General features: G+C 37.1%; 1 protein-coding gene across 1 annotated transcript in view; it reads right to left on the reverse strand.

Moving 5' to 3' along the window:
- Positions 1–21,428, reverse strand: part of LOC124163647 (calcitonin gene-related peptide type 1 receptor-like) — a 226,852-nt gene that overhangs the window by 115,767 nt on the left and 89,657 nt on the right. Inside the window, exon 2 of the mRNA XM_046540702.1 lies at positions 16,434–16,468. The gene's annotated coding sequence lies outside the window, so the exon portion shown is untranslated. The remainder of the gene's footprint in view (positions 1–16,433; positions 16,469–21,428) is intronic.

Consider the following 21,428-nt stretch of genomic DNA (forward strand, 5'->3'; position numbering starts at 1 on the left):
AATTTCAAGACGATGGAATTAATTCTTCGTTAAAACTTTCGCGGGCACTCGTCATGTTGAATAAAAACTTTTGGGCTATGTTGCCGCGTCAATTTTTGGGTGGCCCCAACGTTTCCCGACCGATGCTGGTCGCTTTCTCAAGGTATTCTGGAGAGGTGGGAATTTAAATTCATGTGTATAGGTGGGGGGAGGGCAGGTGGGACGGTGAAGGGAGGGTAGCGGGAGGTTGGAGGAGTAGGTTGTTGATTGTTTTTGCTGATTACGGGTTGCCAAGTACAGCTAATTTTAAGGCCGCTGTCTTTGTTGAAATTGTTCTTCTCCTCTTTAGATATATCTATGACTTCTCTGACGAGTCCCTGCTTAAAACCTTTTGCTTTATCAACAATTTTTGCTTCCTTAAGGTCAATTTCGTGGCCCAACCTCCCGCTACCCTCCCCCACCACCCGAGACGGATACCTATATATATATGAATTTAAATTCCCATCTCTGCAGAATCCCTTGAGAAAGCGACCAGCATAGGTCGGGAAACGTTGGGGTCACCCAAAAATTGACGCGGTGATATGACCCAAAGTTTTTATTCGACATGATAGATTTAGTTTTAAATGACGCGTACCAAAATGGCGATTGAGCGCGTGAATTAAGTCCCAATAACAGTGCGAATTGTACCAGGCGCGAAAAGAATTTCCGTATAGCAGATATTTGCTTCGATCATTCTTTGCTGCTTCTTTCTGGGAGGAAGAATGGAAATGATGGAAAGAGGAAGGAAGAATTTCCTACCACTCTTGTTCCATTCTGCCTCGCTTTTGGGATTTTGCGTCCATGTATACGAAATTAAGGAAAGCAAAACTGTCTCCTACTGTTTGGTTGGTTGGTAATTAGTGGAGGCGACCGACAGCTAAGGTCATATGCGCTATGATGGAAGGGTATGGAAGGAAGGGTGGAGAGAAACCCGGCGTCGGAATTAGCCTGCTCTTAACGAAAGGCGCTAAGGGGACCACGGCTTTACGTCCCATCCGACGGACGAAGTTTTGCACTTGAAATGTCCTCCACACAAAAAGTGATGATCGGGAAGTCTCTGAAAATTTTCTGCAACCACCGGGATTTGAACTACAGCCCACGGGGTGGGAAGCCAACAATCTAGCCACCACACCAATCCGATCCCCCTGCCTCCTACTTCTCCCACGAAGCATCAAGCATCATAAAATTTATCTTGCTCCGTTTAAACAACACGAAAGAGCAGCGTATCCCGCCGTATGGCCCTCCGTCTTTATTTCATATCATCGTTGTCTCACGTTCGAGTCATTTTCATTTCTTCATAGCTTATTTTCTTTTTCCCCGACTCCGACTAACGACTTCATTGACGATTCCAGCGGGAGTAATTTTCGCTGTAGTTATCTCCGTGGTGGTTAGTAATTTTTTTTAGCATATTAAGGTGGCTATCTCAGAATTTGATAAAATAAGAAATTCTCTGGAAGTGTACGCCCCATGTATTTCATCTGCTGAAAAGCATCGACTGCAAAAATATCAAAATACTTGTTTGAACGACATGATGGAGGAATCCCTGGTCCTCTTCTTTACGCAATTTCTACAAATCGATTTTCGAAATCCAATTTAAATAAGAAATTAGGCTTATTTTTAATTTGAAGCATTGCGTTCTCGAATTTCTCGAGGGAACTTTGATTCACCATGTTTTCGAGCTGTATCATAATCTCCGTGAAATTTTGTTTCAGAGGGTATAGTTAAGTTTGCCAGAGATTCATGCTGAAAAAGATGAAATTCCCCCCATTGCCACTCGTCGTCTTCGGATGGGTTTTAAAAACAATCTCCTGTACTGAATAAACTTCTCTCGGGTTTGTGCACGGTTCAGAAAAATTAGGGTTGTCGACATTTTGGGTTCCGTCTTATTACCCATATTCTCAAGACTGAGACGGAACCCGAAATTTCCGATGCCTTAATTTTACTGACCCGCCCTTAAACCTGGGAGAAGTTCATTCATTGTATATTGGAGGAAATTTTACAATCATACATAATTTACCTATATTTTTTTACAATCTGTCATGCGTTGGATATGAATTTTGATTAAGGTTCCAATTAGCCCTTAGAACCCATGTATTTGAAGCTAGAGTGCCTAAGTATTCGTGTCCATTGGTGTTAAAATCATGATATTTGATCTCGAGATATATTTTCTCAAAAGTGTGTCCATTAGAGACTAGTCTCACAATCAGCCGCTTCGAGAGGACACCCTTTGCACGTATAAGAAAAGGGATGATCAATACACCAAGGGAACCCATGTCGACACCAAGTGAGGCCGTTGAGCTAGCATTGAATTTGGAGCAAAAAGCCATCCAGGCCTCCCTAGTGGGCAAAACCTAGACTCAACGTATTCCACATGAGGATTACAGCAGGGTAGTTCGTATAACCGTGCAGAAAATAAATTATTCAAAGAAAAATAGAGTTTCGAGGGAGAAATTGAGTGTATAATCCGTCTATCAAAGTGAAACGTGCAATTTTTACTAATTCGGAATATATTTTGGCAATCATAATCTTGTAAAAAAATAGCCACATGTACATAATTCACGGAATAGCATGAAATGAATACATGCCCTAAGATCGAGGTGAATCAACTCAATTATTCATTTTGAATTGCGTATGTATCAAACGAAAATTAATGGAATGTAAAGAAAATAATAACTGATAAGCTCAATTATGTAGTAAATTTGTAGATTATAACACATTGTTTGGTTTTAGAATAGATTTAACAATCAGCCTCTTAGAGAGGTCTTCGATACCCGACCCTTAGATTAATATCAGCTGCGTGGTCTCTGAAGGCGAAAATGAGTCTCAGATACTTGTTGCGGATACATATCAAGTGGAAGTGAGTGACTGAGTTCTGAGGCATAAGCATGCATCGCAATGAAAAATAATGTATTGGCTTGGCTCGATGTTCATGTGCTTTAAATAGAAAGGAAATTGGAAAAAATGACGAAGTGAATGGATAGGCGGTGGGTGGAGCGAAATATTCATTAGTTGAGTGGGAAGAAAATGTAGAAGACGCTCATCAATTAGGTATCATTTGAAAATGCTACAAAAGAAGGCGGAAAATTTATTTCAGCTCAGGGTTCAGTAAAAATTAGGATAACAAGAGTCTATTTGTGCCCAAGACAGGTTAGCGAGTAATTTTATCTGTTTTAAAGTCACAAATGTAAATTAAGATAATTTGTTTATAGCAGTGCCCGCGAGTAAGGAATATTATTTATGCTATTTATTTGTACGGTTCAGGCATTTTTATGTTCTTACGGCAGTCTGTTTTAAAATAAAAGAAATCACTGATACCGGAAGACATCCCATATCATGGTGGAGAATGCATAAAAAGTTTCTTCATTTACTTTTCACTTTCACCTTTTTTTCCATTAATCTCTCTTACGAAGCTTTTGACCCGGAAAAAGGGTGTACATTTGTTTCTCTTATATTTTACTGAAAGAAAACTTGTTAACGAGTTAAGGTGATTTTTTTTACTTCAAGGCAACTTCATTTTATCAGCTCAATCAATCCTTATTTTTAGTATTAAAGAACTCATTGTTTTAATTCCGAAGTTCCTCGAAGTTTAATATTTCGAAAGTGGTTAGCGAACGCAAACTTCAGCGTTATTTCACATTTCTGGGGCCTACCTATCGAATGACAGCAATGGGTGTTCTATCTCTCTGTGGTATCCAGTGGATACCTCTGGAGAGGAATGTAATTTTTGGCTGGATGCCCAAGCTGTTCACGCGACTAGAATACCGGATGCTGCTGGGCCTAAGTGACGCGTAGAAATGTAATCAGAAGGATTCTACGTTCTATCCCGCAGCGCTATTCCGTATGCTACGTATTAGGGGTAACATAGCTTTCCATTACATTACCATTTTGGTACGTTCATATCTCGTAGAATCCGTTATATTATGCGTGCACGAGTTCAGTGAACTGAAATTGAGAGGGATAGGGAGATGTTTTTTCTTGCCCTCCTATAGATCTTGGCCTCGTCTCAACGTCATCGCCATGAATATGATGCTCAAGCAATTAAAATGAAGACTAAGAAAAATATTTATCCCAAGAGTTATTTTTTTTTAAATGCTTCGTCTGATATAACCATGCTTCTTTGGATGCCAGCTCTTGAAATCATCATAATTGGCTCTGTTAGTTTACTTCGTCAAGCATGCTGTGTCATTAATCAGTCAGTACCTTCATCACTTAATTTTAAATGCTTCATTGAGAGGTTATTCATGCATTCAAGTATTGCTTACTGGGTCGTATGGGTCTGCGGTGTTGACACTACATTTCAGATAATAATTTTTTTTTAAATAAACTGCTGTGTTTTCAATTGGTGTCCTAAAAACTCTTTGGCGTAAACTAGATATGCTGCATATTTAGCTCAAAGATCGGAGAAACTCATCTAATAAGTTACGCAGGGTCATGTCTTTCGTTGTAGCCGTTAAAGGTTTACCTGTTCGCTGGTTATTTTTAGGCAGTTGCGCCAGAATGTACGATTTCTTGTACCTTCATTTCCTTAGTAAAGTCGTTGTAAAGGTAAATCTCCTGTTAAATAATGACCGTTTTTGAATTTTCATCGCAGAACTAGGTACTCGTTTTTATTTTTTTTTAAAGTCTCCTGCTCTCCATTCTTGGGAATCTGTATAAAATCTTTGAATTGAATTTTGAACTGAAAATTGAATTTTGATTTACTGAATGACGTTCTCCTGGGTCTTCCACCGGGAGAGTTGCTTTATTACCCAGTGAAAGATCCGAGAGACTTTCATTCAATTGATTAGCCGAAAGAGCACCAGATTATTTTCTTGTTCTTTGAATTTATTTAAGGGTTCTCATGGAAACTTATGTATTTGGCTCATTTTTCGAGATACTGGGTCTCAGATACAGTCTGGAGAAGCCAGATGAAAGCCATGTCAGTTTGAGAGGCGAAAGATGATTAATGCGCGCAGTCAAAACTCCTCGTTCTGAGGTATTCAATAGGGTAATAGGCGATAGCAAGTCCCCTCTCTTAACCTTTACGAAAGTACTTATTACCCGCTACCCTCTTACATCTATCACTTGGAGGTTTACCTATACAATGATATTTGTAGGCAGTTACGGAAAACCTTCCTTTCCTGTGCTGCTGTAAATGTTAATCTGCCGTAAACGAATGACAGTTTTTGAATGTACATCGTGGAACCAGATTCTTGTTTTTCATTACCTTTCATTTCCTTTCCAAGCATGGTGAGTTTTGGGTAACATGATAGTTTCGGAAGCTACTCTCGTGCCTTAATTCTTGCTACTCTCTTGCACTTTAAAATGTACGTAATGTAATTCTAGCAATTTTATTTTAATTTAAAATTATTTCAATGTTATAAATATCTCTTGTTATAGGAGCAGCGTGGGTCGTAGTGGTAAGAGCGCTTGGATATTGATCCAATGGTTCCGGTTTCAAATACAGGGTGAAATCTTCGGAAAAACCGTAAAAGAAAGAAAATCCTCTACCAAGGGGAGCTACCCAAGTGTCATCTCCAGATCGCGTTCAAATTCCGTTGTGTGACATGAAATAAATTTTAGGAGATAGCTTTTTTCGCTGAAGAGCCCAATGGGCCATGGTTTTCGAGGTAGTATCCGTAGAATTAAGTGTTAAAATGCCTAGATTTACGTAATTCAAAATACAAAAACATCGTATTATAATGGCAGTAAGCCGAATTCACATTTGAAGAGACTCCTCTAGTTTATGTACCTACTATTAAATCCACTTCTGGCCACTGACTGACTGATTCATACAAATGTTTGGGATGAACGAGAAGAGACACGACCAAAAGTCCTAGGATCGATCACGGTCTTAGGATATGAGGTCTGGAAACTCTCCGTCCAGGCATGGTCATTTAATGAAGCCGTTTCCCGTTGAGGTCGGTAGGGGCGCCATCTATCCCGAAGGGCAAGTGCCCTACGCATCTGTATACGACACTTCAGTAATTATGAACTAATTTATGGCAAAAATGAAGATAAATACATCGAAAGTGGTTACTAGTTAACAAGTTCCTATGCACTTAACATCTTATAGCGAAACATGCCTTGAAAACGTTCTCATACGTGAGTATTAATCAAATGGAAGGCGTTGGATTTCAGCTTCGTCTGCTTCCATACCTTTGCATTAAAATCAGTTCCAGCCATAATGAAAGATTGTCAGCAGTTAAAACCTTATGTAGTGAGGAAAGGTATTTTTAAGAAAATAATTATTTATAGCTATCTTGCGGTGAACGTCAACATAAGTTGTCATTGAAGCAACGCACGCACCATTGCCTCTGAGCCCATCGGCATGTTTCCGCGGCCTTATAAGAATGTAGATGTTATTCCTTGCTTTAAAACACTTTTTACAAATATAATATCAGAAATGCAAACGGCTTCTTACCAAGGCTGAAGTGACGTATGTTTATGTTTTTACTCTCCTGAGTCTCGATCAAGTGATAACAATAATGCAGGACACAGCAAACCTAAAAAAAATGATTCTATCCTAGGGACGTTTTGCGGGTATAGAAAACGCATATTTAAGCGTTGAATAGGGCGAATAATTTCCGGAAGTACTATTATTACCGTTAAAGGCGATTACCGTTAAATATAACGATGCTTGCCTACTCACCAAAGGAATAATTTGAGATTTAAGGAAGTAAAATACCATCTGAAAGATAAGAACCAAAGAGATTTTGCAAATAATTTCCGAATAACGTCCACGAAAACAGTGAAATGGATATAATCCGAGGGATTTACGGATGTCTGATCAATTTTAGGTGCTGGCAAATCTGAAATATTATCCCTCCCAAAAATAAGATAAGTATACGACAGAAACCACAGGCTAATACGCAGTAAATGTACTTTTCATGAGAGTTTCACCATCGATAACAGCTACATTGAAAGAAATCGTTGAAAGAGGTATCAAGAATGAAAACAATTCACATTTTCCAACTTATATAATGTACACACACATCAAATTACATTTACAGAATGATTGCATAATTCTATTGAAACTGAGATTATTTATACAATCAATGCAAAGTAATCTCATGAAAAATAAATTTTAAGTACACACAATTTAACATTTCTATTAAAATAGATTCAATTTAGTAAGAGAGAATGATGAATAGTTTATGAGAGCCGTCGCACATCTTGAATTTTCTCAGTGTTACTTATGATTCCTCCACTGTGAATGACATTTACCACTGGAACAGCAGAACCTGTAATTTAAAATATGTATAAATTTTGGAGCTTTAGCACACCAAAAATAGGAATCGTACAGCTATTTCATCGCTTCTCAGGATCCTTGGGGACTCTAAAAAGCGAAATCCCCGAAGTCTTGTGGCCATAATCAGTGGTGCAACGTGGTACCACACACGACCACGGCATTTTCCTTTTTTCGGTAAATCTACAATATATATCCACGAAATATTAATGTAGAACAATAAGGAAATAATGCAGAAAACTAACATACGAAAATAAATTAAAATTAAATCTTAATTAATTACAAAAATCACCATTTCCACTCACCTGTAGCACGCGCTCAACGATAAGGAAATGAACTTACCCGCTAATGCTTGCCCTCCAGAATACGTGGCGCTGCCCCGGCAAACGTGCGGCAGGTTGAGGAAACAACTTCAATAAAAGACCATGGGTTCCCAATGGAGTGGGATAGGGAGTGTCATAGGGCTGGAATCGATACCCTAGAAAATCGACTGAAATCCTAGGAAAAACTGTAGAAACACTATATTTTCTATCTATTACATTGTTACCAATTGTCTCTCTGCCTCAACTTTTTGGGGGCATTTGCAAGTTCAAATATCGCTTTTATGAATGACATTTTTTCCATATATACGACGTGAATCGGACAGAAACCAATTTTCAGACCGAACGGAGCAGGAAGGGTCTGTATCCCCATTATTATTTTCAGGTAAGTTTCTCCGCAGGCTACATAAATATTATATAAATGTTTAGTGATGAATATAACTCTGTAAAATAATGGCTTTGTTAAATACCTCATCTATAGTATCGCTTTCGAGCGAGCTGCTTTAATGCTGTGAGGTATTCAGGAGTGTAATGGGCGAGTAAAATGCTTCTGTCGTTACCTTCAACGAGTTTACTACCCGCTACCCATATAGATCGCTCATCTATACGTATATCTGTGAAGTATGATGAACTATAGTAACTTACTAGTGGAGTAAAACAGGGTCGCGCCGAGTTATTTGCAATATTAACGCACTGTAGCTTACCAAACTGTATCATTGCATATTAAAATGTATCTATTGTGATTTTTGTCTATGAATTACTATTCAGAAGTTAATTTCACCGTAGGAAATAATATATCTTAGTTAAAGGTATGTTTATCGTGGAAGTATACAGTAATTAATAACTCTGAATAAAATATCGGATATTTTATGCCTATAAATCTTCCATATAACCTTTGGACGTGCTGCTTTAGCCCATATCTCCTTTAAGCTATAATATCTCGACTGAATTGCGTGCGCTGATTACCATTCGCATCCATCAAATGTCTTTGCAGAGTGAATTCATGCATGCCGGAATCTCAGGCACCTCTGCGCGAATAGCAATGCATTTGTGTTGGGATGGATTTCCGCTTTCTCTCGTTTTGGATTGGAATACGACGGAATTCGTTTGGGTGGGATTGGATGGAGCGAAAGAGTTTTGGGATTTAGTGAATATTTTTTGGGGAAAAAGTGGAAATCCTACATATCATCCACATCCTCAGCGTTGGTGGGCATCACCCATATGGTAGGTATTTGTAGGAGACGACCGTTATGTGAGGGTCTTTTCGCCTCGTGGGAAGGATAGGAACGGCAGGGAGGAAAGAAACTCGGTGTCGGCATTAGGCTGTTCCTAACGAAGGGCACCAAGTGGACCACGGCTTAGCGTCCCATTCGACGGACGGAATGCTGCACTTGAAGTGCCCCTCTACATAGCACCCAGCCAGGGATGGGCAGTCTCTGAAAAATCTATGCTACCATCGTCGAGATTTGAACTCAGAACCGCTGGGAGGGTAGTCAATACTCTAGCCTCCTCACCAGCTCGTTTACAATAGGCGTTATATGGGTGTGTTGTATTTTCACGAATATCGTTGTAATTTCTTCAAGAATAATGCATTGTATGTAAATAATTCATTAAAAAATCCGGTTTCATCTTTACTTAATCATTTTTTCACTGTAAACACATTTGCCATTAATATATTACAATGCAAAATTTCCTTATTTAAGTTTGACGTTTAGTAATTATAATAATATAAGGGATATAATTATTTGTCTGTGAGCGGATGAATTTTAGTTTTTCTGTTTTTTCGGTGAGAAACCGCGGTTCTAGCTTTTTGATTCTCTACCCTGTCATCAACACCGTTTATACGGTAAAATTCGAAAATTATATACTTCCTATGGGCATTCTTTGTGAGATGTCTTTTAAGATACCTAATATTTAGCTGAAATAAAAGGTTTCGTGAGTATGAGCTTAATTTTATAACATTGCGAAGAATATAGAGATAGCCTAACTTGCTTGGCCATATTAAATTAGCTTTTCCTAGTGGAGAGAATATAAATTTTTTTTTAAGCATGCCCCTTCATTGAGTAGTCACGAATGTTGTTGCTCGTAAGCATGGGGAATTAACTGCCTGGCACCAGCGCTGAAATACAATGAATACAGAAGTGTTTTCATCATACATAGACAAGAAAGGAAGTGATAAATTGTAGATTTATCGTCGAATCCCAGGAAATAAGTTCGGTTGTCGAATCTACACTAAAATTAATAACAAATTCGAATCTATACATTAAGTACACCACGAAATTATCAGTTAGTATCACCTTTACATCCCTATTGCTTTTGTGTAGTATATGCGTATTTCAAGAAGAATAATGGAGCTGATTCGCTTAAATCAATAACATAGGGTATACATTTGATGTAAACCCGTAATTATGTGCATGTGGTTTTTTCAGAAAATTATGCTGCAATAACTTGTCAAAATATATTCCCAATTTCCAGAAGTGTATATTTGAATTTAATGTAAATATTATACATTCAATTAATCCCTTGAATCGCTATTTTTTTATGTATTTATTTTCCTCTACGGCTACACAAACTACCCTCCTGTCATCTTCATGTGTGACATCCGGAGACTTGGTTTTTGCCCACTTGAAGGTCTGGTTCGCATGGTTTTGCTTCAAATTCAGTGCTAGCTCTACCACCTGACTTGGTGTTGACATGTGTGTTGGTGTGTTGATTCTCCCTTTCGCTGTGTATGTAACGGGTGTCCCCTTATATACGTTGAAGTTATTGAACCTTTTTTTATTTCAACGCAGTCTTAGTCGGGAAGGGTAATACTTGATTTTTAGGAGTTCCTCGTTCTTCTCCTTATCAAAATAAATGGAATAACTAAACTACAATGAGTGCGATTTTCGTTGTTTCTATCAGTTTGAGAGAAATGCGTATTGATGGAAAATTTCTAGGGCTGGAATAATGAGAAATTAACAATTTACCTAATTATTAAGATCACACGTTCATTCTAATAACTTTTAAATACTTTTCACGTTGCATTACTGTCATAATCTCCTTATTGCGATTACTAGGTTAAATTTTTCGATTTCCAAGGTTTTAAAAAATATTACTAAATTTCGCATGCCCTATGTTATAGATCGTGGCGAACTCAATCACTGATTTTGAAATATATATGTATCAAACGAAATTAATAGGGGTGTAAATCAAATTCCAACTGATATTTTCGTGGTGTAGTTAATTGATTCATTCTAATACATTGTTTGGTTATTGAATATATTTGACAATCGCACTCATTTAGTGGGACTCAGCAGTAAATCTGCAACTCGCTATTTCCTTTTTTGTCTTTTAATGAGGTAAATTCTACTTATTGTGTTTAAGTGCTGGTGCTAGATACATACTTCATTACGCATTGTTCGCATATGAAAGCAAATTTGACGACTTTAGTGACCAGTAAAATTTGTGTAGGCGGCTTTAATTTATATTTATTTATTTCCCTATAATCAGCACATTTACGGCCTTTGCAATGGGGAATTGACAATTAACACTGATGGACATTCACACACATGCGCTGGATACCCAGGCGGGACTCGAACCCGCGACCTTCGGTTTGGCAGTCGAGGACTTTACCCCGCCGCCACCGAGACCGGCTAACTTTGATAACTGAATACGAGTAGGCGGTTTCAGAATTTTCGAATGAATTTCATTATCGTAAACATTTTTTTTGTGGTTCAAGATTTTTATATGACTATCAGTATAATTTCTGATCAACTCAGTACAATATTATCCCACTGCTTCTCTGTTTTTATAAATGTCGGTCTTGTTTGTGCTTACACAGATAAAATTGAAATAGTAATCATTAGAGTATACCTGAATTTGAGAACCTTCCTCCTTTGGTGTTGATTAATGTGTGTTTATTCTAATTTATGTGTTTCCCATAATGAAGCATAAACAAAAGCTATTTTATGAATTATATTTGATAGGGATATATGTGCCCGAAGTTCCAATCTCTGAAAAATGTTTAAAGGATATTAATTCTCATCGCAGTATGCTCCGGTATTGATTTCGTGTACTTTTAGCAAATATTTAGGGATACAATCGCTTTTATGAGGCAAGGTGAGGCATATTTGAGACATCGATAAATGATCGTGTCCCAAGCGCTTAATAGCTGCTTCGTTCTTGAAGATGACAAAATTCTTATGTAACTTTCAAAAGCCTCTAATAATATTCTTAAATCAATGTAATTCAAATAGCACTTGCAACCTTAATAATAGTTCTCTCATAAGAATTATAATATCTTTGATTCCATGATGAACGGGTATTAAATAACTCGATCAAAGGTACACTTTCAATCCCTTGAGAAGGTGTTAAAGTTATTTATGGGCTCAAATTGATGTTCGTATGGTAAGAACAATTCCTTTTACCAGATTGTTAACGTGTTGAAATATCAGTGTGTTAAAATATGAAACTATCCGTAGAATTAAGTGTAGCTAAAGGTTACCTTTTATTTGAATATCCTTGGATTACAGCAAGAATGTTGGAAGGGAAAAGATAAATAAAAACGCAGTTTTCGGAAGATATACGATGCGGGAATTTGTTTTTTTTATTTTTGAATCTTCAAATGCCGTCGAAATTTTATCATTTTATCATCTCTTTTATCATGGTGCATTCAATGTTTTGAATGGCCTCTTGTATCTTATCTAGCGGAAATCTTGTCGAAAAATCGTGGACTCACGTCAGAGTAAAGCTGAGAGAGCATTTTCCTGGAATATTTAGAAAGCAACTTAAAGATATTTTTTCATCGCACGTGTTGTTCCTCCACTCATCTTACCCTTTTGATTTGTTTGCATACGTACTTGTCAGTGCAATGCAGATTTTTTTTATTTGCATGTGCTTTTATGGGTATTTAGATACTCTCATCATTTTTCTTTCTTTTTTTTTGAAATGTTATCGTGTACCTAATATTAAATATTTTACCTTTTTTATATCCTATGGATTTTATATCCTAAATGCATGGTATTTTTAGTTAACTTGGTTGTCAAAAATCGTTATTTCGAGTGCATTTTTGATGAGTTCACATTCGCACCATATGACTCCTTGCTAAATACAAATATACTTTCTGATCATTTTCGGCGTTTTTGCTACGGTTTGAAACAAAAAATGTAGCTGTTCCTTCGAAAAAATCGAAATATTTTATATCAATTGCCAGGTAATGCTAAATTCAAAGGTTGGTTTTGTTGTCTTCAATGGTACAGGGAGGATAGTCAGGGCCTCGGTTAGCCTAGCATAGTGAGTAATTTTGAGTATGGAAAGCCAACGGTATTTTAAGTCAGCCTTAGCCATTACTATTCAATATTTTTAGGGCTCATTGGTCCCACATCTCTGTTTTGTAAATTACAGTCATATGGTGCGAATGTGAACCCATCACAAATGCATTCAAAATCACGATTTCTATATCACAGATAGAAAGAAGAAACTTATGCTTTAATTAATCATTGATTGTTCGTGTCTATTATTTAGCTGAAATATATCTCTGAGGAAAATAATTTTGACACTGCAGTGTGGGCGATGCATATTTTCCAATCCTGCTAAATAATTTTTTTTACCCTCATCGTATACATCATTGAACACCATTAAGCAGTCTGCCGAGGTTTAAATTTACTAGCATTTTTCTTGGTGTACCAGCGCAGCGTCCTAAATTGAAGTCTTTGAAAATTTGTTTTAGTGTTCGTATGAAACATCCGGTCAACGACAAAGAAGCCAATTTTCCTCATCGATGGATTTTTAGTTGATTTTTATCCCTTATCCTGATTTTTTGTTCTTCGTTTAATGGCGTGTTTGTAACATCAAAGAGCCTATTTTCGCGTTCACGTGGTAAATAATACCGGGAGACACGTAGTAAAACTATTTTTCCCCATGAATTTTATTTTTATCCCCTCAATATTAGCATGTGGGGCCCCATTATTCATGCATCATGCTGTAGTGGCAGTCGACCGTTAATTATCCAGAATCCGCATCGAAGTCGGTGATAAACTGTTTTAATCCGGTAGTGGCACCGAGTTCATGTGTGAAAAAGGTTTTGCCCCTGCTTTTTATCGGAGTTCTATCAAATGCGATGCGATTCATGCATCTCTGGAACACTTTATGATTTTATTGACTTTGAAAATTAAAGGCATTATTTATCCCGATTCAATCGTATGATAAGCATATTGCATCCATTTCTTCCTCTTCCAACCTAGTTCTTATACTTATTTTTCCTAGTGTCTTCTTCGTGACGATTTCTTACTTGTATCATTCCTTAACTCTCGCATGTACTTATCTTTTGTCTCCCTTACAATTATTATGTAATCACTGTGAAATATGGAGTAGCCTATCCACCAGGCTCTGTTTTCTCCCTTGATCCATTTCTTCTCTTATTCAACGATACATCTCATCCTAAGGTGCACATCTCATCCTAAGGTGCACCTCTCCCTTTCAAATGTATTCCCCTGCAAATTTTAAAAGTAAGGTTTGAAAGGTCATATGGAAGATATGTAGTACTATCTAGTCCCAATCTAACCCAATTAAGGCGAATGTTAATATTTATAATGATTATAATAATATTATTATTTTTATTATTGTTATTCTTTCCTCATCTTATTCGTTCATTTGATATTCAGAACCCGCAGCAAACGCCAGGTCTCGAAATCGTCAATTCTTTTTTGACCAAAACAAGGTTTGAAATGGTTTATGGAGTTAATCCTCTTGAACTTCAAAAGGTAATGAATGACAAACGAATTTATTAGCTGTCAGATGTATCATGCTTAAATGATTGAATGTGTGTTTTCGGCCCTAAAAATTGAAGTTGCTGAATCGAGCGATTTAGAAAAAGATTTAAATATAAATGCAATTGGAGTTAGAGTTCATTTCAAATATCTCTCTCTGAGAATATGCGCTGGCAATCATTAAACCAGTATCTTGATTTCGTTGGATGGAGGGTAATATACACATTCATTTCATTCAAATCTGTAAATAAACTTAACTTCACTTATGGGGCTTATGCAAACATTATATTTGGATACTATGATGCTAGAACAAAAGAAATTTGAAATTTGTCCTCTTGGGTCCTCTGTCTCAACTGTCTCATCCGCACAGAGCATTTTGTATGAGATTCAAGTACCCTGCACGTCAGTGGCGGCGTTCATAGAAAAATTTAGTGTGGTAGCTGATGAAATTGCCACGGGGTTCGGTTTATACTGAACAAGGAGGTTGTAAATATACTGGAGGGGGCACCACTGGTCCCGAGCGGTGAGCGCAGTGTGGCAGGAATGGGGGTGCTTGGGTAGGAAGGCCACGCCTACTTTGACCAAAGCATAGATAATTCCATAAGAGTCAATGCTAACCATTTGGTGAAATATTCGGTCATGATCGTTGTTACGTCAAAATAACGCAAAAGAACACAGTAAACCTTTTATCTATCATTATGTGAAAGCTTCGTGAAAATATATATCTCTCGAATATCTTTTCTTAAGAAAAAATTATTGTCATTCACCACGGTTCCGCTGTGTAACCAGCTTAGCCGAGAATAATATTTCACAAGAGTAAAATATCCATTCCCCTGCACTTCTACTGGTTATTAATAATATTGCAGCCAAGGGAAATCTTACGATAGCGGACCGGTGGCAATAATAGTACGGAAGTATGTTCACAACGATATATTATTACCACGATATGACTATTTGGACAGTTTAATATACATAGTAACATGGCGAACGATCGGAAAACTTCGACGACAATCAAGTAATTGTTGTATTTTCATTTTATAAGTCAGAGGCGACATAAGGAATAGGATACTTGATTATATACGCACACTGTGTGAGACTAAGTCCGAAAATTGTCAAACCAAGATGGCGGAATTATGACCACGCTTAAAACTCGAATACAGCGCCTCCAGTGTATTTACAACCTCGTTGATACTGAATGAAGTGGAAAATTTGAGTGTAACTTTGGAGCACGAAGAGCCGTTTTGCAACCGTGATATGTTAGTCACAACATTGAACCTTGGGAAGAAAAATGCAGTGGACATAATATGGAATTGAAGAGAGAACTTCGGAAAAGAAATGCGGCGGAGAAAGCTCAAATTAATTTCACAAGCATATGTTCGGAACTCGCTTGTATAGTTCTTCAGATGAGTAATAGATGGCGTCCAGTCTATGATAATTTTTCTATGAACGCCGCGGAGCTGTGAAGCTAATTTTTTCGTTAAACGCAATTAATTTTTATTGAAAACTCCTCGTATGAACATGCCTTTTACGCGGTATCATACGGCCTGAACGAACCACGATACAGAATGCCTTTCCCTGAGGCATGGACTACCTCGAGGACGGCTATAATTAATCGTCTCCAAGTGCACAAAGCGTTTTGAGCGACTAGCGAGCATTCTTGATACGCGGCTGGTGGTTGCCTAATGTTGCATGTAAAGAAATTTTCTCTTGTTGTCGAGGCTTTCACCTTTGATGCACGAGGCTTAAGGCGTTTTGAATTATTCCGCAGGATACGGGAGTAATGAATGCTATGTATAATTTAAAGTTAAATCGCTGAGCAAAGTAATTAAATTGGTTTAAAATAATCGATACTGATTGACTGCGGTGACATTTTTTACCGTCCAAAATTAATTTAATGCAACAATCCATTATTATTTGAATTTAATATTATGTGAACGCTAATAACATTTTGGACGAATATGTTATGAATATTTCTTGTGTTGTTTCCACGTGGTATCAAACGCTATAATTTTTTTGTAAGGTATATCAGAGGTCATCTGAAGAAATTTTTTCCTTGTGTAGGAATTGGAATAATGTAGAAATTTTCTAGTCCCTCCTTACTTCATTGTTTTTACTTACATTTCTCCTCTCTGAATTCGGCTCCAATGAATGAGCTGTAAAAGAAAACAAAAAAATTATTATAATTAGTTATCAAAATACTTCTTTGCCCTCTTGAAGCATGTTAGGAACACCTATCTATATTAATCATAATCTTATTTTCTATTATTTTTGTTCAAAAATAGTAAAAGAATGGATAAGTTAACCTTTTCTCTTTTTACTGCGTATTTGAGTCGATGTGACTAAGAATTAATCCTCTGCAATTAGCTACTAACACCCTGAATTTGATAGTTTTGAATGCGTTCTGTTTCTTTGAAGAGAACGATGAGTAATATGAAAGATTAGTTGGGCATGGGAAATTATTTGTATGCCCAGAATATTTGTGTATGAATCCAGCTGTTCATGTTTGTAATCGCTTTCGCTAGTGCGTCGTGGTTAGGAGCTATAAATACTGTGTATGTTGCTATTTTGAATCTAGCCTTGATTGATGCAGTATTCATGCTAATTAATGAATGAAATATTTAATCGTCGGTCACTGCAAGCTGCAACTTAATTTCAATTACTATCAGTAATAATGAGTATGATTTGATTAAATATGCCGGATTCACCACACCATAAAACATTTTATAAAATATGTAGAATAATTGTTTTGATAATATCGCCAAACCTGTGGTATTTCCGAAAATCAATAATTCTGTAAAATAGTAATGATTACTTATATTACTTGTTTACTCTGTATATCTTATGCTGTTTTTATACAAGTTCTTTAGCTAAATCGATAACAGATAGAACCAGAAGTTTCTGGTGGAGAATAGCTAATCTGCTATCCCTCAGCAAATAAGACATAGGTATAAATGCTGATTGAGAAACTGATAACGAAGAGAATAGTGCCCTGCATAGACCATCCTGTAAATTACTTGTGTTGCTCTTTATTGTAGTTAATACAATCTACATATTTGCTCATTTCAGGTGAAGGATTTCAATCAGCGCCTCGGTGACGTATTTTATGGTGCATCGCTGGTCTTGTTCTCTAGCAACCGGGTGCAATCTAACGAGTGAAACGTTGTAGCCATCTCGCAGAACTTCATGAGAGTGAGTAACAACGCACTCTTTCTCTTATTTTTTTTTACTCGCTGCAATGCTTGGGGGGTCGCAATTTTATTTCTTTGTTGTTATTTTTTTTGTTGCATGCACTTTTAAAGCTGCGCTTTTCTTATTACTTTGACAAAAAATTCTTTCGCATTCGTGACGTAAAGGTATAAATATGTAGGTGATAAATGCATATATAAGTATAGATTTTTAGGCATATCTAATGTTTCGAGTGCGCACTCCATTGCCTCTTGTTTTCAACGCTATACTGTCCGATGAATATCATCTAATCCGTCAATTATTCCAGAGGGATAATTTTTTTTTGGCAATAATGTTCCATATGATCTCCACGGAAAACGATATATTTTCCAACAATTATTTTCGAATCAGATGAAAAAATACGCCCTCTTCATTTATTATGCTCTTCAAGAAAACTAAAAACTTTACGTATTTTTTTCTCGGGCTATTAATTCATTTCAGGAGGGCTTCCATTTTAAGCCGTGGGCATAGTGTAATATTTTTCGGCTTTCGACGTATAAAATGCAGATTTGATATCGCAGGATTTGATTATAACGACCTACACGTGTTTTCCTTATGATAAAGCATTTACCAATTGAGTTTTTAATTGAATTTCCGGCAGATTCGTGACAGCGGGTAATGAATACAATATTTTATTTTACTGTTAATCGAGTTATTTTATAAATTTTGAAGCTATATTTTATCAATGTAGACTTTCAACGATCGTGAAATATACAATATAATATTCAGGCTCAGCTATTTGTTAGCCAAGCCAAAAATATAGTAGTCCCTCAGCTTAGGTTTAACTGTTAACTCATGCTTTAAGTTACATTTTTATGATAAAATCAAGCGTATTTAAAGTTGCATTAGAACGTTTGAAATGCATTTTGCGTGACTTTCTCTGGTCTCATGCTTTATTCCAAAATTTTATATCTTATATTATGTATTTTTTTTATTATGGAAATCCAAGATTACATGTACTGGTTTCCTCCTCGTGTATTTTAATAACCAGTCTTAAGTTTCATTACCTTTTAAGGTTTAAGTTTAAGGTCAAAATAATTAAAATAATTTTAGTAGCCGGTGGACTTAATTTTAAATACTTCTGTGACGTGACCGGTGTTACTTTATGACATATTATTTGGTCGTAGCTTATTTATCATAATTTTAGAGCAATAGGAATAGAACCACTGCGTATAAAATCGCTACAAAATGAATATAATTCTTTTGCTGCAAACTGATAGTGGCTCTCCTAGCGTCAAGCGGGTGAAACCACAGTAATGCGATTTTAAGCGTATACCATAGGCAATTTGCTCTACTCTCTTCTTTGCTTTGTCCTTTGCCTATTCCCTTTGCTATGTTTGGGTTAAGCCCACTACATTTGAAGTTTGCGGTTGTAAAAAAGGCCTAGGGAAGCGTAGGAGAGAAGAAAACTTGTTTGTAATGCACTTACGAAAAGTGTTGAGGTCTGTATACACGGTGCATTAGCTCGCACAAGTTAATGTCAAATTGTATGAGCGCGAGAATGAACGTCAAAAATGAACCGCGTAATCACCCAAATTTTGCGAATGCATGAAGATAAAATAGAATTTGATTGCATTTGTACATTATCCGTTCTGGTCCACAAAAATCGTTCATTAAATCATAAAAGTTAATGTATCGTGTAAACTGACCGGTAGACCTTTTCGGTTTTAAACATGTTTTTCCTGGCGTACTGTTATGAACATGAAGGAGCTTATAAGAGGATCGTTATGTAAGAGTTTAAAGAAAATATACCAGTGAAAAGTCTGATCTGGAGTGCATCGCTTTTCGGTGCGGAAACGTGGGCACCTAGGAAGGAGGTCGAGAGAAGATTGGAGGGGTTCAAGGTGTACGTGTGAAGAAGAGTGGAGAAGGTGAAGTGGACGGGGAGGAGGAGGAAAGAAGAAATACATGACATGGTGGGTGAGGAGAGGCAGCTTTTAGATCCGAAGATAGATAGATAGGAGACCGAAGGCATGGATAGAGGGAATACTTAGCGGGGAGGGAATTTTGAAAACTAGATGAGATGGAGCAGTGTGAGAGGGTAGAATGTTAGGTAATAAGGAAGAGAATGGGATTTTTAGATAGAATTAGGGGTAGTTGTCCTTATTGTGCATTGAAGTGGAAAGTGTATGAAGGAAGGGGACGCTGTCAGAATGCTTCTTAAGTACTCCATAGAAACATGCCATTAGGTAGAATAATATAATAATAACTTAACTGGATATTTTACACTGTTTCGACTTTAAATAATGCATGACGAATGGAACCTTGTAATACCGCATTTATTAAAGTCTGGTATAGACTGATTTGGAACCTTGTTAATATTTTCATGTGTTTAATCAGGTTAGAGGTTACGCTTTACCAAGCCCCACGCGTGTGGATTTTACAAAGTAAACGTATGGTGACCATTAATTCTTATTGGGTTTTCCACCGGGTCAGGTTTTCAATGGTCCAAAGTTTCGATGATCGGCAGCGCGAACTCATCTACCCTGATGATAATGCACGAGTTGAGCATCGTACATTTGGCCGCGAAAAACTTTACACGTTGGAGAACCCGAGAAGAACTATTTCTACTAGTTCGCTGGGAGAGACTACTGTCATATTTCGTAGGGGGAACATTTTATTCCACTGCGCCTTATGAGGAATGTGCAAAGGCATCACCTGAGATTAGAACTGAAGAACCTTAGACCAGCAGTATAACGCCCTACTATTTAGGCTATCAATCTGCACCTTATCAGGGTAACAGCTGTCTGATGCCACGTTTCCTTTCCTGGATATGATGGGTATAAAAGGTAAAAGATCTCTGGCGGATCTTTTATTTTGATTCATCACTTGTATCCGTCGGTATCGTCATAATTATGAAGAAGAACGACTGATTGATCCTCATTGTTTACCGCAAAGTACCATCGCAGATTGGTCTCTAAGGAATACAGCCTCTTTCTTTCCGTAGGGCTGAAATTTCAGTTTCATTCCATGGAGGAAGATCTGCATCGTTGGTAAAAATAGTTCACCTCGTTCACTGAAGTGCCAATAAACGATCTTCCTTCAGCGGCTGGTCTCTCTTGACTTTCAATTGCCCTTCCGTAGGCATGCTGCTACCTTTTGGCTCAATATGGGGGATATAAATTGTCACGAACCAAAGTGATGCACCGTTTTACTTTGTAAAACGAAGGACCGGTTTAATAATGTCTGGTTAGCGTAAAACGGAACATGATTAAGCCATATTCTCAACTTTCATATGTGAAAACTACAACAATGCATAGTAGTTGAGGAAAAAGGTTATGTTTAACTAGCTACATTTCATGAAAGCACTTGCTAAATACGGTTTTTTTTTTCATTTCGCAAGATCCTAACTAGACATAATGATATCGGTCCGAAAGAATTGTACTTCGTAATATCGCCCACTCTCGATTATCTAATGCGCCATTTATTAGGACAATTTTATCCTATTTCAAATTTTAAGGTGAAAACTTTGTTAGTATGTTAAATTTATGTTATTTCAAAGTCCAGTGCATCAAAATGAAGTGCTAGTGTGAGAAAAACGGTTTCAAAGCCTGGAAGTGACATCACGCTCATGTGATGTCACTGGCAGGCTTTTATGTGGAATATCTTCCATTCTACAATGTGAAATTTTGATATCTAGACCCCGTTTTCTTAAATTGTTCGGTTTGCCTTATTATTTGAGCTCTATATTGCGTTCATTTTCGCGGAAAATCGTGAGCTCCCTGGATAAAATTTTATCGGTCCACTGAGTTACACAATGTCAATGCTTTTAACAACAAAGTTGGAACAGCTACAGTGATATAACCAACAGACCTCAAGCTAAGGATGTTTCATTATAAGTATATGTCACATTCCTGAAAATTTTTAATTTTGCTTTAGTGCACCTAG

The sequence above is a fragment of the Ischnura elegans genome, chromosome 8, assembly GCF_921293095.1.
Source record: "Ischnura elegans chromosome 8, ioIscEleg1.1, whole genome shotgun sequence".
Classification (NCBI taxonomy): Eukaryota; Metazoa; Arthropoda; class Insecta; order Odonata; family Coenagrionidae; genus Ischnura; species Ischnura elegans.